The following is a 14,617-nucleotide window of genomic DNA, read 5'->3' as shown; positions in this document are numbered from 1 at the left end:
CGTGTAGAATGGACCTGCTTGCAGGGGGTGTTTTCACTGCTGATTCACAAACCTGCACCTTTTTCGGTCAGCACCTGGCCATACCCATGCCCAATCCTTTTTTCTGGATTGCCAGCACAGACTTCTTTTCCGTAACCCTCCCACTGGGAGCTGCTGTGTATAGAAGGGGATGGATGTGCATCACATAGTAAATAATTTGGGCCTTTACATGAGCCTTTATTTGTACCTTTATTTGGACTAAGTTTATCTTTCTTTGTTCCCCTTCAGTAGCTGACAGATAAAAGGAAAGCACAGATTTACTTAACCAATTATTTCATAATACTTATAATCCAAATAAAGCCAGAACAAACCCCCCCAACACTGATAATTTAGCTGTCAGCAAGTAAAATAAGGAATTGTCGCCTGTCCATGTAGATATTCTATATAGACATCACTGCATTGAACTGAAGCTGCAGAAGCTCAGCACATCTCTTGGAGAGAACGTACTGTGTTCAGGCATTGGAGTGGTACGGCCTATTCATTCAAGTATGAAATCACAGGAAGCTCTGTACACTGCAAAGGAAATTGTCTCCTGATTAATAAGGCAGATCCTCTACTACTGAGGCTGCAGGCAAACAATGACAATCAGACATTATGTGGTTTGCAGTGGGAGGTCTTGCTTTGTATTACCGATGGTCATGGGGTACAGATATCACATTGGTGCAATATTGTAGACATATTTTTGCCTTGTTTGGGATTTGGTATTTCACTAAAAATAATGTTTACTACAACCGCAGTCTTTTAGCTGATATCCTCTCCTAATCTCCAACTTGGAGGACAATGGAATGGTATGGGCCTTGTGATTTGCCATCCAATGCCATGTTTAGTTTCAACTTTTAATATTTGTTTCATATATTAGTTGGATCTTGGTGGACTGAGTCACCTCCTGGCTTTTAATATGTGTTGGATACTCCAGAAGTGACGTCTCTCTGATATAAATCCCAACGTTGCTGTTGTCCACTTGGCAGGTTTGGATGTTCTGTTTGTTCCAGTTCCTTCTGTTACATTCTCTTTACCAGAACATTGAAAAAAACAGCAAAAAAAGCACAGCAGCTGTGTAGATCCAAGCTGTGTAGCACCTACTAAAAACATGAATATTAGTTTTGGGCTAAATGTTACATAAAGTCATGTTTGGTAAATCTCTTATTGATATTTGACCATTATTACTGTCCTGGGATTTCTCTTCCCCCACAAATGCTGGGACCTTTATAGCCAGGCTATGAGATGAGGATCCTTGTCCCTCTCTACGGAGCACATTCTCCATATATTACTGCACATACCATGACAATAGTGACAGCACATATGTAGCCCAGACATTCCTATCCAGGGTTCTGTGGAACACTAAGGTACCTCCAGGGGTTCCTCAGCATTTTTTGAGCTGTGGCTGACAAACCTATATTGTGGTGCCTTCCTAGTCCTGGGGTCAATGCCACTAGGCAGAGCCATATGCATGATCTCAATGATATTTTTAGCTATCAGTAAGCTGTCCGTATGAGGTCCATTGAACAGCATTGTATTAGCGGGCATTCTTTTCACTGCCACTGAGAGACATTTTTCCAGTGGATTCTAATGGTTTTGGAAAAAGTTTCCCTGGCATCTAAAAAGTGTTTAAAAGGTTTCCCCTGGGGTGAAAAGTTTGACAAAGGCTGGTATAGACTGTGAGGCACAATTGAAGGACCCTTGAATACTTGGTCAGTCACTTAAAAAAGTATTAAATTCACCAACAGCCAGGCACCATTGCGTTTTTAGCAATGACTCCCCATAATTTATCTCAGCGTGGGATCCCTTTAAAACACACAGATTTATTTCGGATTCCTCACCCTGCATGTTGCCTCCCTGTCACTTAAAGGAATTCACCCCAAACATCAATTATACCCTCCCAGTCATCCAGCTTGTGCCGGACACCTTGGAGCTGTTTATAGTATGCTGTCTTTATTGTATACTAAACATGGTGAATAATGCAGGGTGGAAGAGATTCATCAAACAGCAATTTTGTTTTATTTCACCCTTGTCAACGATAAGTAGAATCATTTCCACCTGTTCAATGTTATAAATGGGCCATTCAATAAAAGTTTTCATAATAAAGAAACAATTCCTGACATGTCATAATATACAAGAACATGACTTTTTTATGACAAACTACACTTTTTATCACTAAAAGACTTCCTTAAGCTCAGGGACTTGGCCAGGGTTGAGATAACTTAATTAGTCTGTTGCAGGTAGGAGGAAGCATGTCCACAGTCACCTCTCCCCCAGTGATCGGACTGTACATTGTAAGCAACAGTTTTTGTAGTTTCTGCTTGATCCTTTATCGAACCCCAAGGTTCTTCAGTATGTTCCCATCTTGTTCGATCCAATGGTCACTGTGTTGTTTTCTCTGTACATCTTTCAACATTTTTCAGCTGATTTGAAGTGTTTTGGGGATGCTGTGTCGCCTGTTAATCTCTGTTTGTTTTTACAGATAATCTTTCCTTAGCAACAGATGGTGACATTAAGATGAACTTTCCGCTATTATAAAATCTGGCCGTAGACATTAAAAGGCTGTCAGACGTGAGGCACAAACTGACTTCCCGGAGACTTTTTTTTCTCCCAACAACAGAATTGTGCAAAAACATGCATGACTTCACCACAATGCATATGTTAAAGGGTAACCCTGGGCAAAACTTTCTTTATTATGCATAGAGTGGTGAAGGGTTTGAACCCCTCACATGTGTGTATTACTGCCTGTGTCCTCATTGTGGAAACTGCAAATAAATGGGACATCTTAGCTCTGATGATTGTCACTAACCTCCCTGTTCCTATTGCAATGGATAACATAAGTGGAAAGTAATCTGCCCATCATTGCTGCCCGCACAAACTAGGTAACACTACAACTGTGTTTAAACAGGTGATAAACCCAATTTACGTTAGTTAAAGTTCTATATAGGTCACTGTCGAAAGGTTTTCATAGATCATCTAACTGGCCCTATACTGGTTCATATTTGTAATAGATTTCATGTTAGATTTCATATAAACATGAAAACTATTGAAAATCTATCATTTATGATTGACCTTTGATCAATCATTCATTCATATCATTCAAGCATTGATCACAGATCCCTATTTTTCCCAGGACGTGCTCCCAATACTTTTGGTGGACAGAACAACGAGGGGGTGCCATTGATCAGGCAAAAAATTGGGCTGGCCACTAATATCTGATTATTTGATCATTATGGGATATTAACATTTACCTGCCTGTGCACCTAAATACCAGAGAGTGGCCAACATACCAGGCTCAATAGGTGCAGTACACTTCTTTCATCACCAATCTCCTACAAACATTTGGTTTGGATCAGATTGGTGGCTGCTCTTCCAATCCTGAGATCTGCGCAAGACTTGGAGAAGAGGTAAAGGTGACAGTGCTGAAAAGAAGGTAAGTTATGAAGCTAGAGCTTTTTATACTTATGGCAGCAAAAATAACAAGGACCTCAGTTTTACTTCAAAAGAATACAGAGAATGTAACAAGCACTAACAATTGCTTACATCAACTATATCTGCGAATGTGTATGGAACTTTAAAGGTTGTTCTTGGGTTTTCCCAATTCGGCTAACCGTCTGCCCCACCTCCAGTCTCGCTTGTGCCCTGACAATCTTCAGGTACGATAATTATCCCATTAGAGGTGTATGGCACACGGCCTGCCAGTGCCCTGGTAAATGACTGTAGTAATACATTTCCCTTCCCACGTGTTCTGCCTGCCCGAGGCTCTCTCATTATAAGTCTGGTAAATACAAATCATATTGGAGTACAGCAGTAAAATGTCACAGCAGGTACAGAGCTCCGTAGAGCATAACGGCAGCATTTATTATGCCGATCTATAAATGTGACACCTTATTTGAATACATTTCTTTGCATTTAGGGGGGAAATTACATTTTGGGTTCCCCCTAGGAAGTAGATTTCATTGTCTGGGTTCTTTCTACGTTTTGCATGATACTTTTCATCTATAAGTATTTTTTTTTTACCATTTTACAAAATTTAACATTGGTGTAAAATGTTTTTACTGAAACTATAAATGCAGTATACATAAAATAATGTCCACTGGGAAGAGAGGGGCAGAGGATTTGGGACAGTGCAGACGGTGATAAGATACCTGCAGAAAAGGGTCATAGCATACAGTAGGAGGAATAGGAGGTGGTCTGCGGCTGTGCTAGGGAATTAACATTTTCTAAAGTCATCTATTTTTATACTACCTGCTAAAAAGGTCCTGGTTCTGGCACATCCTGTTATTTGGTGACAACTTTTTACTCTGCCGCTCAATTTCGCTCTAAGGTTGTCATCCCAGGGTGAACATAGGAAATGGTTGCAGATCAGCAACTGAAACAAATGTTTTGTAAAAGCACAATATAACATTTGTTTATGATACGCATTGCTTTATCAAGATGAATGTCATTTGGATAACTCCAGATTAGTTAGGAGGTCAGCAGATAATATTAATCTGAGTTTTATTTTCAGCTTTGTATTCCTCAGTCACAGCAGGCCCGCAGATGCGCTCAGTTTCCACTACAGGCCTCCATTTCTCATTCAAATTGTGGCTTGGAACTTCCTCCCCAAGTTTAATTCTTCACGTTCTGCGTCTGGGAGCTGTAGACGTCTGGCCAGTTGTCCTCCGTACAGCTGCTCCTGTGACAAGTTGCAGGTTCTATTCTTGGCGCTTTTATTAGCCGCGCTTGTTTACAATGCTGACTTGTCACATCCTTCCAGGCAATTCTTTCGGTGTAATATCAAAACACTTTGGCAGAACAGATGGGAATATGGTTGAATCATCGCAGGTTTCAGGTGGAGATCAGACAAGCGTCTCTGCACATCTGGGCCTTACGGTGCAGTATTCTGCAGGCACAGACGGGAAGTTAGTCACATGGGTAAAGGGAACCTGTCACTGAGCTGAGCCTGGTCTGAGGTTGTGTGCCATGCTGCAAAGCTGAGCTCTGGCAAAGAACCAGGTTTGAAGAATTTGACTAAGAAATCTCTGGTTGAGACAGATAGAAACTGTTGTGATAGGACTTTTAATTAAACAAAATAAGAGATACGAACTTAAAGCGGAACCAAACTAAAAACAGAAAAATGACACTTACCTTTAATCCGGTAGGTCCCTCAATGGCACTGGTCCTTTCTGGCAATCTGGTCCCGTGTTGCCTTGGATTTCCTCTTCGTCCTGGCACAAAGGAAGAGCCAGGTGCCACTATCTTGAATCTTTGCTTCCGTCCCATGCAGTGCGAGATCGGGTGAAATAGCCGCTGTGAAGGGGAAAAAAAGGGAGCCGCTCTCATTGTGCATGCATAACATTTCTTTCCCTGAGGAGGAAAAATGTCCCTTCTACGTATGCCCGAGATCAAGATCAAGACCGAGATCAAGACTTAAAGAGGCAGTGCTGTACCTTTTTTTTTTTTTAAAGAAAGGGTGTTCCATTTAAAAAACATCAACATTTTTACCTTAAATAGAAGGGTTGTTTACTCTTCTATGTAAAGTAAAAATGTTTAGGTCGGCCTAAAAAATGCAAGTTAATTCACTGGACAGTCAGCTATTGTAACCATTTGTCTTTCCATACAAAATGTTTAATTCACTTGCAGTTTGCCTTTGAACTTTGGAACTTCACTATTTCAGAAAAAAATGCCAATTTCCTCACACAACCGCCTACCTTGTTTTGTAGCCCCAGCTCCTCCGTGCTCCATTCATCTACCTAAATAACCTTCTATGTAGCTGCCAGGGAACAGGCCAAGGGGAAAATTATAAAATGTGAATTTACTGGAGCTGCTGACATCACATCTATGATAATGGCACCCAGCAGAAGTCTCAGGACTTTTGGGTGTCTACACGAGAGAGGCTTTATGAGTAAATCATGTGAATAAAATACATTGAATGTACATACTATTTTAATAAAATAATCTTGCTGTAGGATCTCTGGTGACCCAGTTATGTTTTAAAAATTTTCACATGATATCTGCAGTACAAGAGAGCATTATTATATAGTATATATATAGCGCCAACATATTACACAGCGCTGTACATTAAGTAGGCGCTGCAAATGACAGATAAAGACAGTGACACAGGAAGAGGAGAGGACCCTGCCCAGCTTACAGTCTAAGAATTGAGGAAAATAGTACAAAATAGGAGGGGAATATGGAATGGTGGGTAAGTAGTGGAGGTTTAGGAGACAAGAGGAGGACAGGTTTGAAAAGATGGGCTTTGAGGGCTCTTGTAAATGTGGAGAAATTAGGAGCAAGCCGAATAGGACAAGGAAGAGATTAACAGGGAGTCGAGGCAGCTCTAGAAAAATCTTGGAGCCGTACATGTGAAGAGGTTATGAGTGAGGAAGTTGTTTATTTTCACCTCTCCAGCAGCCCATGTCATCTGCCTTTCCTCAATTCCAGCTATTCTATGGGGGGAAAAAGGGCAAGATGATTGAGAGGCACTCTCCATAGGGATGTACAGCTGTCATTCCTGATCAGTCATTCATCAATTCACTTTGATGATGAATGATGTCAGGGGTCTGCTGTACACGTCAGAGTTTCATCTTTTGTATGTACATAACCTTATAGTGCATGGCTTGGATGATGGAATCACCCAGGTGTCTGAAACTCCTGGAAGTGCCAAAGACTTTTTACAGAGACTTTGGCCCTGGAACAAAGGGATGGTGGGTGACGTGGCCCAGCAGGTAGATGAGCATACAAGCTCTTTTATTGCAAAAACAAATTAATTCTAAATGTTTAAAACTTGACTGGGTTGCTTTAAGGGCTAAAACCTTAAAAACACAATCAATGTATGCTTTTTGCCCCCACAGTGCTAAGATAACCCCCTGCCCCTCCTCAGATACATGCATACCTCACATTTACCCCGAAGCCTCCGGGGTTTTTTTTAGATCCCTCTGCCAATCTGGAAGCTTTCTCTGCACAGTAGTTTCTCATTGGGTTCAATAGGGCTGTCTCCTGATCATTCTATGTCTTGAAAGACCGCCAAATTAAACCCTACAGGAAACTTTTGCTCTAATGCCAATGGTGTATAGAAGATAAGCAACAGGATACAGACAAACCATAGAACCAGCAGACATGATTGCAAGATAAGTACGACATTGAGGAGGGGAAGTAAAGAATGCAAACTCTTTTTAAAAATAGGCATAAAATGAGGAGAGAGTAAAATGACGGAGAGATGAGTCTGTCAGTCTCCTGCTTCTCTTTGTACTATCCAGTCATTGGGTGGGTATCAGAAAGTGAACCTACACCAGAAACTAATCAGTTTTCCTCCCTTGTTAGAGTGTTCTTTGCTGTAAGTTGTGTAATTCTCAGGGCTAGACAAAATATAAATCCTATGGCAGGGTAAACAGTCCTAATATATGTATTTTATCTGCATAGTTATTTGGCTGAAGTTCAACTGAAAATAAAAGGTAGGGTAGTGAAGCCTCTGAAAAATGGTGTCACCTTATCCTATTCATATTTGGATGTGCGTCATGTTCCAAATCTTTGTTGTAGCTAAAACATTTCCCATCTATGTGTTCCAGCTGTGTATTTAGTTGCTTGCCCGGTGTTACCCTTTAAATCACTGAGTGAGGTGGTAGGACCTTTTCGATTTTCATTAGCTTGTATGCTTCCTCCCTTCTCCATGATTTATTACATTTAATCACTGCTCTGTTGTTTTTATCTCCCTTTGGGAGTTAGTCGCTGTATTCTTTCAACTGTTTATTGTCTCGGGCATGGCCACGCTGAAGATTCTGCTTCATGATCCGTGAATGTGAATGACGGATTCCGCAGGACTACAAGATATAAGATTATTACATTTATTGATCGTAAACACGGCACGGAAAGTGAGGCCTTTGTTTAACTAATGATTTGTAATCATGGCGTATTTTATTCCTGTCCAAGCGTCAATGAATCAGGTTGTGATTGATAGTATGGACCATTGGTAGGCCTCGTGTATATAAAGTGTTCATGTTTTATAATCTCCCATGTTTTTTTTTTTTTTTTCTTGGAACTTGATCTGGCATAAAGGAAGTCATGAATACACCGTTGGAATTAGCTGGTACAATAGAGTCAGATGTAGCAGTCCCTATTCATCTCTATGGAAAACCGAAGCAAGTTGAACGCTACCAAGAAACTGTTGGTTTTCACCAACCTTCTGAGATCAGAGATGTAACACAAAGTTTGTTAGAACATTATCTGGTTGGTAAACCTACAAGTTCTTTTTGAAACCAATTATTTTGCTTTATATTGGCTTTACAAAATAACAAATTGAACCATTTAGTGCTCGTTCATTAGACTGCCCAACACAATGCCAAGCTGAAACCCATTGTTTCCAATAGGCCCGGTTTTTTGGTGTTTGGTGGGAAAATGAGGATGCTGCATAAAATGCTGAAAATGATTACAACATATTACAGCATTCTAAAGTTGTCATTAAGGCAGAAAAAAAGTGTTTTGGTTCCTGTTGCAAAAAAAAAGTACCAAATGTCAACTCAAGTGCATTTAGTGCATTTTATGTAATGTTCCCCAAATCTAGAGCCTGGATAAAAAAATTACAATAGTATATTAGTATATATACTATATATAGTATGGTAGTATTTTTTTTATCTCCTCTCTGGTATTCCACTAACCCGACTCTCTCCTCTACAATCTATTATGAATGCTGCAGCCAGACTCATCCATCCTTCCCTCCGCTCCTCTTCGGCTGCATCTCTTTGTAGTTCTCTTCATTGGCTTCCATTTCATCTGAGAATCAAATTCAAGCTCCTGTGCTTTGCTTTCAAATCCCTACACAGTTCTTGTCTCACTTACCTTTCTGACCTGGTAAAAAAAATACTCCCCTAGCTGCTCTCTTCTCTCCTCCAATGTCCTACTAATGACTTCCCCACTCATAACCTCATCACACCCATGGCTCCAAGACTTTTCTAGAGCTGCCCCGACTCTCTGTAATGGTCTTCCTCATCCTATTCGGCTTGCTCCTACTGCTCATTTAAAAGAGCACTCAAACTTGCCTACCCATATTCTTCTGTCTCTTAAAACCCTCACTACTTCCCACCATTCCATATCTATTGTGTGATACTTACCACACCTCCTAGATTGTAAGCTCTTTGGGGCAGGGTCCTCTCCTTCTGTGTCACTGTCTGTATTAGTCGGTCATTTGCAACCCTATTTATTGTACAGCGCTGCGTAATATGTTGGCACTATATAAATCCTGTTTATTAATAATATAAATAATAATAATAATAAAGTCTATTCATCAGACCAAACAAGGACAGCTGGGAAGAATAGAGAGCCAGAAGGTTTTGGATCCAAAAGGACGATTCCTCCAAAGAAAGGACAGTTGTGAGCTATGCATTTAGTTCAACAGAACCTTTTACCTTGGTGTTTAGTGGCAGAATGAAGTGAATGCCATTTTATTTTGACAGCTTTTCTGGACCCCAGCAACCAGTTTCCATCTGTCACGTTTTTAATACAAGACTGATTTCTGGTTGCTAATAATGACACAGTTACTTTCCCTGTGGAACGTATTTATTAGATGTGTTCCTGTAATTCCTCAAGCAAATAGGTCACAGGCACAACTAGGTTGTAACACATACTAAGCAGATTTAAAGAGAATCTGTAACCCATTTTTTTCAGTTTGGGATGGAAGATAAAATGAATAGAATCTCTAATAATTTATTCTTTATCACATTAGGGAGCGTTTCCACTATGTCCTGTCTCTAAGACACAACACCAGATTTTAAAAAGTAAAACTCCTTCCAAAATGATTGGTAATTCCATCCCTTATGCCAGGTATTTTCATAGGAATATTTCCCTTCCCACCCCTTTTCTGGTGGCAACTCTCAATCGACAAATGTAAAAGACAAATGTGCTGAACAGGACAGCTGCCAATCTAAGAGGTAGAATAGAAACCTTAGAATTTTATTACAATTCCTTGTTGTGCAAGCTAATAATTTTAGCCTAGAGCAGGGGTCTGCAACCTGCGGCTCCGGAGCCGCATGCGGCTCTTCAGCCTCCTTGTTTTGGCTCCCTTCGGCTGCCGTGGGGAGATCTCTGATGGGGGATCCCCTTCCTCCCAAGACACTGCGGAGGAGGGGGATTCCCTATCCGGTGTTCTAATGAAAAAAATCTACCAGTGAAATAAATCTACCACGGGGCATGTACAAATGGGTGTGTACAATGACATCCCCCTCCTTTGAACCCCAATTCCTCTGGAATGGGGAGATGTACAAAACCAAAAATGTAGGTGCAAGTGGCGGACATCTGTGACTAACACCCCCTAAAATTTAATTGTTAGGCTATCATCAGAACATAAAGAACTCTGCCCATCAAAAAAGTCTACCCTGTTACGTTAGAAGCCTCCAGCTTCTAATGTAACAGGATGATACGTTAGAAGCTGGAGGCTTCTAGGGGCATAGTTCAGTGTTTAATTTATTTCAAAGTAGGCCTACACATGCACACTTGTTGTAACAGATAAAATTAAAAAAATAATAAAACTTTTAAAAGTTTATAAACTGTGTTATGTTTTGCGGCTCCAGACTATTTTTCTTTAGTGGAAGAGGAGGCAAAATGGCTCTTTTGATAGTAAAGGTTGCTGACCCCTGACCTAGACTCCTTTACTGATGGAGGAATTCTGAACTTCTGAAAGGCATTGACCGTTTTTATTGAATACACAAATAATAAAATATATCTAACTCTGGACGTACATCAGTTGACTGCTGCTCTCATTTACTTTTTTATCCAAGTATTGCAAATGTGTCAGGGTTCTGATTCTGCCACACTTTATTCATAATAAGGCAATGACTGAGACAGCATTAAAGCCTTCAAAACAGCCTAGGTGTTTTCTGGGTTTTATTAAAGGTGAACTACAGACTACACACTCAAAATGTGCTTGTAAAAGAAAAAACAGTTTATTTTCTCTAGAAAAATAAAAGTTGTAAAACCATCTTGCTTCTTGGGTATCTCTTTATTGGCCAGAAGGGCCAGGTTTGGCAGATCAGGAGCACTATGTTATGGACTAGGCCTAATAAGACAAAATATTCTGTACTTATAAAGTACCTATAAATATGCGATAGTCTCTTGATTCTTAAATCCCGGAAGGCAATTTCTTTTATACATGATTAATGCTTTTTCTGTGACTTAATAATCTGGCCTGGTATTAACATTTTTTCCAGATCTCCACTAAGCAGCCAGCTTTAAATAATATAGTTCCTGCTTCTTAAAGGAATCTTAGAATGATTTTGGGACAGTTTACTAATTCTATTAAACATTTTCTGTTTAGGATGAAGTTTTTATTGCTGTATGTGTCTCCACTGAACTAATTGACCTTTATATTTCTGGTGGCAATTGTCAAACAGAAAGTGATAGAAATTTAAAAATGTTATTGCTGTCCACTTGAAAACAAGGTCACTATAGAAGGAGATTAAAAAGTTGTATAAAAGGGGATTTAAACTTACTTTAGAGAAATTATATTTCAGTATTTGTTTTTGAAAATTGTGTACAATTTTGTACAAAGTTTAGCACTCAATTCTATGTCTGTTTGTTGGAGACAGAACGGAAGGGCAATCCAGGGTTTTCTCATAAAGCCATGCCAATGTCCAAAATGGTTCCAATGGTATGGAACTCAGTGGGCTTGATTTACTATCCCAGAAAAACCCAGGTTCTCTTATGATAGTCTATCTTCTCCAGTGAACTTTAATATATCAGGCCCAATATTGGGGGTCAACACTATATATGCTTTAGTGGATCCCAGTTATGGGGCTTCAAAACATGACAAGGAAGCATGTGTTTTTCTCCAACGCTCTGATTCATCCAAAACCTAAATATGAGCTTCCAAGGAGCTAATTATTAAATATGTCTTTTAGTGCTGAGTAAATATTGTAGCACCTATAACCAATCAATTCTTAAATGTTTTGTGTTTTTTATTAAGTTTATTAAGTTCAAGTTTATCATATTTCTATTGTCTCTGTCATATTTCGAGCTCTCTACATGCATTCAAAATCAAACCAGCATGTGTACAACATGTGTATTCTCACAAAAACCCTTGTGACAAAACCCTTATTTATACATTTTGTATTTTGCAGGTTTAACCAGACCCAACATGTCTGTCATCTCCTGTAATACGCCGAGCTAGGTTGATAACTGACTTCAAGAAACTCCTGACTTGGCTCAAAAGGTGGGTTCATGTTTCTATAGCCTTCCTTTTTTGCTCTGAAATGTTACCACAGACATTGAACCAAATATAGACAAATGATAGATACATTACTGAGAAAAATGAAAAATGAGAGCCAAATCAATATGGCACTTGGTGACTGTTGCAATATATAGCCCTTTAATAGGAAGGCAATAAAGAGGCATTGGCATTTGCTTGAGGCATAGCTGGACTCCTAGTCCAAGCTAAATTTGAGGCTTGTTTGGGGCACTTCCTAGGGCTAGAAAATATTTGATCATTACTATAGGCAGTAGTATTTTATGAAATTCATTTAGTTTCCAATTTTTTCGAGTAAACAAGTTCACATTAAAATGATACAGGTATAGGGGTTGATTTACTAAAGGAATAAAAGCTGCACAAATAGCAAAGTAAATTAACTCAAGGGAAATTTTACTTAGCCATGTGAATAAGGTGAAGCTTTGCTAACTTCAACCATCCAGTCAAAAAATCCTACTTTTTAGATTTCTGGATATTCTTAGCAAAGTGAATTGTCACCACAAATCCCTTTTTTTTAGTAAATCAATCCCATAATGTGCATGTAATCAGATTGGACTCTATTTAATGTACAGCGCTGCATAATATGTTAGCACTATCTAATTTTTTTATTAATGATATTATTAATAATAATAATATTAATAATAACCCACCCTATAAAGGTTTTCCATCATATAAAATGACCTATAAAGATCCTGGGGAAGAAGAGGCCAGGCTTGGCTTCTGAAGGCAGAAGTTTGTATATAATGTACTAATCATTCTGATATGTGGTTTTCACTATGGTTAACCCCTGCTTATGTATTTGTGTCTATGTACTCGTTTGCACTTCAGTCAGTTTGTAACATCTTTATCTTTATGTAACATCTTTATCTTCAGTCAGTTTGTAACATTTTTATAAATGTGTTCTAATATTTCTTTAAAAACTTGTTACTATGTAAAGGTAATAAATTTATATATGAAGGGTAGTCTCTTCTTTGCATTGCCCACACTGGCTCTACTTCCTGCTTATTATAACTCCACATGGATTGTATTTTGCTCCCCTCCCCGTCTCTATCAATGAGTCTTATCGACTAACAATAACAAAACACTCTCCTAAGGATTACACTTTTTCAGTTCACCATTTAGAGAACTTTGCAAATTAAATCTAGTATGTCTATGTAAAAAAATCACATTTGTTACACCTCTGAAATATTTAAACATTTTCAAATGCTTCCTTAAAATGCTGCATGTACAGAATAATACTTGATTAATATCCAGAATCCAATAAACTCCTGAGATGTGAGTTTACAATTCAGTGCCTCTGTTGCACTGAATCCTAAGCAGTGTTATCCTAAGCAGTGGAAATTTGAGGCATCATCATGAAAACAAATGAATATGTAATGAAGTGTAAAAGCAATAGAATAATATAAATATAATAAAACATAAACATTAGGAAAGCCTATAAGTCATTGCAAAGTGAATGTCATAGCTTCACCCTATGTTAAATGTTTATTTGACATAAAACATCAGCATACAAATGTGTAAAATGTTATGAAAAGTGTCAAGATTATATTTACGCTGATTTAAAGCTAATTTATAATATATTAAATTATACAGATTTGTAACTTGTGGCAGAAGCAGGGATGGGAGGACCAGTGTAGACAAGACAAGGACTGTCCCTTTGGATGCCTTGATCTATAGATCCGTGTACACAGGTTTAACTCCTCCACCCAGGATAATTCTAATACTGTCTGGAAGAACAGAAAATACATAGAATATATTACATACAGGCTGCAATGTGATGCAGAGTGTTCCCTTTATGAAAGTTATGCTGCTTATCAAGCTATGAGCTGTGTGTGTGTGTATGCACGTATTACTGTACCTGCAGAAAGGTATACATGCCCACCTCAGGAATTCCTGAATATAATGACTCATCTTCCTGTGCAAACTGCTTCCCGGAGTATAAATACAGATAACAGCACAATAACATTACTAATTCTCTACCAATACCTTGTCATCACACTACTGGCCTAAACTGAGAGTAAACTGGTAATAAGAAGAGAACTATGGAATTAGAATAAACATTGATCCCACCCTTGGAATGGGCAGAGATTGGCTACTTTTATAGGGATACCTTTAAGGCAAAAATATCACTTTCAATATTAGAAGCAAATGTTTTCATTGACGTGATCTAGTTGATCTGTTTTCTTTTAGAATAGGGAAGCTGCCTGTGGTCTGTGAGCAAACTCCTTTAATCTGCCGGGTGGACTATATGGAAACAGTTTAGGGTTGTGATGCCATCAAAGGTGGGCATATGCTTCTTTACATCTGAAGAGACATTTACCCCATCTAAGGCCATTCCTAAAGCCAAAACCCCCAACGGTCCCTCCTTTAAAGCAACAGTCCCTC

General features: G+C 39.0%; 1 protein-coding gene across 2 annotated transcripts in view; it reads left to right on the top strand.

Moving 5' to 3' along the window:
* PRR5 (proline rich 5) overlaps positions 1–14,617 on the top strand; it is a 68,779-nt gene that overhangs the window by 14,984 nt on the left and 39,178 nt on the right. For both annotated transcript variants that reach the window (XM_072400283.1, XM_072400284.1), the window contains exon 2: positions 12,108–12,199. The gene's annotated coding sequence lies outside the window, so the exon portion shown is untranslated. The remainder of the gene's footprint in view (positions 1–12,107; positions 12,200–14,617) is intronic.

Source organism: Pyxicephalus adspersus, chromosome 2 (genome assembly GCF_032062135.1).
Source record: "Pyxicephalus adspersus chromosome 2, UCB_Pads_2.0, whole genome shotgun sequence".
NCBI classification, from domain to species: Eukaryota; Metazoa; Chordata; class Amphibia; order Anura; family Pyxicephalidae; genus Pyxicephalus; species Pyxicephalus adspersus.
This window is presented reverse-complemented; position numbering and strand designations above follow the sequence as displayed.